Source organism: Corvus brachyrhynchos, unplaced genomic scaffold (assembly GCF_000691975.1).
Source record: "Corvus brachyrhynchos isolate BGI_N302 unplaced genomic scaffold, ASM69197v1 scaffold21, whole genome shotgun sequence".
In the NCBI taxonomy this organism is placed as follows: domain Eukaryota; kingdom Metazoa; phylum Chordata; class Aves; order Passeriformes; family Corvidae; genus Corvus; species Corvus brachyrhynchos.
This window is the reverse complement of record NW_008236924.1, coordinates 6269131-6273014: the sequence shown is the minus strand read 5'-3', so window position 1 is coordinate 6273014 and position 3884 is coordinate 6269131. Positions and strand designations below refer to the sequence as shown.

The following is a 3884-nucleotide window of genomic DNA, read 5'->3' as shown; positions in this document are numbered from 1 at the left end:
GGATCTCCTGGCCTGGGTGTCTTTCTTTGCTCTAATTCCATGTAACTCTGACTAAGAAATCCCTTGGGTTGTGCTGAATTGCGCTATCTGTGATTTCAGCTCTGCAGAGGGTTGACAAAATCTCCTGGTTTTAACAGAGCTGAAAACAGGGAGCTAAACAGCAGGAAGGATGGAAAGAGAAGAGAGGGAGAAGCGCCAGGTCACAAACCTGCAGCACCTCAAACCCCATGGGCAGGCTGGGGGCAGAGGTCACAGCTGTGCAAAAATATAGAAGAAAAATGTGTCCAAAACTACAGAAAAAGGGGAAGCTGGTAGCTGTGGATTAATGTCAAAAGTTTAGGAATGGTCAGAAAGCAGTGAGAGTTGCAGGCTGCAGAAGAGGCTGATTTTGAGCACATTGGTAAAAAAATAATTAAAGTGAGGCTGATCAGCTGGAAAATATTTCAGTTGTTGACCATGACTTAAGAAAAGACACTTTGCCAATAAATACTTCAAAAGTTGGACTCAATGATCTTGAAGGTCCTTTCCAACCTGAAGGATTCTGTGATTTTATTTTGGGGACCCTGTTATGTGGTGATGAAGTTTTCCATCCCCACAGATTAAACAGTTTCTGGTCACTTCAAGATTAGCAAATCCAGGTGATGTCATCTTGGTCTTTAAAAAGAGTTTTAAAGAGCTGGGTAAACAAATTCACACACGGTTGGTTTTGATTTCCAGTAAACTTGGACAATCAGAGTTAACAAAGAAAAGTATCAATATTTTGAAAGAATAAAGGGGATAATCTAGGTAATTATAAGCCTATCAATCCGAGACCGCTCTCCAGCACAAGAATAAAATAGCTCCTAAAGAATACGGTTCATCAGGAATTAAAGACGGGAAATAGAATTTGGCAAATCAGTGGGAATTAGAGGAGAATAAATTTGCCTTCCTGATATTTTCAGTGCTAATCAACAACAATACTGACATAATAAATTGCTGTATTCTCTGATTTCAGAAAAGCATTTGATTTGGGATTACCTGAGGGTTTGATACAGGATAAAAACAACTCCATACAGGACTCTTAAGCCCAGTGTGGTGAGAGAAGCCGTTCTGTGATGTGTGGTTCCATGGTTTGATGATCCGACGAACAGAGCGGAATTTGGGGTCTCTCTGTGCTGATGGAGGGGAAAGCTGTGACTGGGAAGATGAATTGGATGGATTGAGGACGGAGTGCTGTATCCAGAGGGATGAGCATTTATCCAGCGGTTTCCTGCCACCCCCAGGCACTAATTCCAGCCCTGTATTCCTTCAACACAGCAAATCATTCGCTGGAGGATTCAGCACAACCCTGCCAATGCAGCTTGGACTGATCGAGGTGCCAGAATCTCACTGCCTCTCCAAGGAGGAGAAACTTCTGATGTTCAGACAATGGAATTGTGGAGATTTGGTTCTTAAAATAGCACCAAGAAGGGAAGAAACACCCGTGTCAAATAGAAACCTGCGCTTGAGGAGCAGAGCTTTCCTTTCCCCCTCCTGTAACAGGAGAGAAAAGATCCTCTGTACCCCCTGGGATTTCAAGCGCTTTCAGATGAGATTTAATTACTCGGGAGAGCTGCTTGGAGCTTTTGTTCAAGATTTCACGCAACTCAGAGGGCAGCGAGTGCCACTTCAGAGCCCTGTGTTCCCTTAATTGCTGGGATAAAGGGAGGCACAAAGATCCCCGGGCAGCTCTGACTGTGCCTGAGGGCACTTCGCTTCCCAAACTAATCCCTACTTATCCCAGACACTCGATGTCTGACTGGTGGCATTCAGGGAGAAGTGGCCAACTGCACCAGGCTCTCTAATTACAGCCTGACCTGTTGCTAATGAGTGTTTGATTAACCCACTGCTGCTGCTTTATCACGCTAAATAAATAATACCCACTCTCCTCTGGCGCTGTTTGCAGAGCTCATTTCCCATTCAGAGCTCAGAGCAGTCCCCGGTGTCAGCCCTGCCTCGCACCTTAACCAGGTGTAAAAGCATCACAGCCTGGCATCAGCAGGACTTCCTGCATGGACAAGGTGGCTGGGAAGAAAGGATCAATGGGCTGCCCAGGGAGGTTTGGAGTGCCCATCCCTGGAGGTGCCCGAGGAAGGGCTGGAGGTGGCACTCAGTGCTCTGGGCTGGGGACAAGGTGGGGATGGGGCACAGGCTGGACTCGGAGGGCTTTTCCAACCTCACTGATTTGGGATTCTCTGACAGTGAGGGCTGCTGAGCAAACAACAGCCACCGCCTTCACCAAAAATTTCACTAAAAACCTCCAGCTCAGCTGGGTCCTCGGAGGTGGAAATAGGGACTGAGGTGGCTGCAGGGGAAGTGCCAAGGACTCCCCACTCCCTGGGGCTCTGGGGAGCTCTGAACGTGATGTTTTGGAGGCAGTGAACCAGTACCATCAAACACCAGGCATTTCATCCCACCACGTCCATTTTGGAGAAGAATCTCTCTGGCAGGTCCATCCCAGAGTGCCAGCCTTCCCAGGCTCTCCTGCAGAAGGTCCAGCTCATCCTCAACCTCTCTGGAGCTCCTGCTGCCAGGAGACCTTAAAACCCTGCCTCTACTTGGCCAGCACTTCTCAAAGCTCAGCCTCCCAAACCCTCCCTACCCAGCAGGGCTGACTGCCCCACTCCCATTTCCTTCTGAAATGATCAAAGAGAAACTTCTAAAAATCATCCTGAGAGCAATTTGCATTTCTCATGTTGCTCGTGAGAAAAAATTTCCACTTTTTATCCCTGTGCACAAAGAATCTCTGATTTTCTGCCACTTACAGCCACCATGAATATTCCAGCAAATAAACTGGTAAGAAATCCCATGGGAACAGCAGATTTTTAACTGAATATTGGGCATTAGTTAATAATTGGTTCTGAATTTACAGTGGAAAGGAGTAGAAGTGAAAACCTGGTTTAGTCCCCAAGATAATTCAACAGGAGAAAGGAATCAACAGTCTGTGACTTTTGTGTCCCCTGGAACTGAACAAAAACAGCTGCAGCATCAGCAACCTAAAAATTGCAATGAATGGCCCACAAACAACCCCAGAGAATAATCTGAATGTTGCCAGCAAAGTTTATGATCCATATTTCTTAATCTAAAATTAAGCTACATCTAGAAATCTCCAGAATAAAGCTCAGAATTCAATCATCTCCGGAGTTCTCGGGAGTGAGATATTCCTCGTTCTTGAGCTCACCTGGACTCATGGTGTGTTCCTCCTGTGCTAAATTAGTTTGGAGGCTGCAACATGCTCAGACTGCAGGGATTTATGGATGGGATGGTCTGTGAGACTGGAAAGGGCACAGGCAGCATCCATGAAGGTCTTTATTTTGAAATTCTGTGGTTTTAAACAAGAAAAAGGTTTGGTCACAAGCGGGTAAAGCATCTTAAGAAAGACCTGACATTTCTCTGAAAAATATGATACAAAATATGGCCCTTTGTGGATTCATTTGGGGCAGGGCTCTGAGGCAGGGCAAGAGATTCTGCTGGCCAGGGGGGTTGGGAATCCTCTTAATGCAAGGTACTTTGGGGCATTTTTCACCAAAATTCCTTTACTTTCACCTCTTGAAGCTCCTTTCTGTCCTGGTCTCAGTACTTATGCCAAACCCTGAATATGCCCAGCCCCGAACAACTGCAGAGACTCCAAACTGTGCCACAGGAAAGCAAAAGATGGCAAATTTCCCACAATTTACAGAGTTGCAGACGGGAATTCACGCCTGGCCCTGCACACCCGTAGAGCTCCCTCCTTGTTTGCAGGCTCCCACCTGGCAGCACAGGGGTGCGTGGGGACAACACAGCACCACTGCAGATTGTGGAGCTGCTTATAAGAACCCCAAAAGTGGCTTTAAAAATGGTGATTTCCTGTTTGCACTCCCTCTCTG

General features: G+C 46.6%; 1 protein-coding gene across 1 annotated transcript in view; it reads right to left on the bottom strand.

The window, feature by feature from the left end:
• Positions 1–3416, bottom strand: part of HTR4 (5-hydroxytryptamine receptor 4) — a 57890-nt gene extending 54474 nt beyond the window's left edge. The window contains exon 1 of the mRNA XM_017728061.1: positions 3200–3416. The gene's annotated coding sequence lies outside the window, so the exon portion shown is untranslated. The remainder of the gene's footprint in view (positions 1–3199) is intronic.
• Positions 3417–3884: the final 468 nt, after the last annotated feature.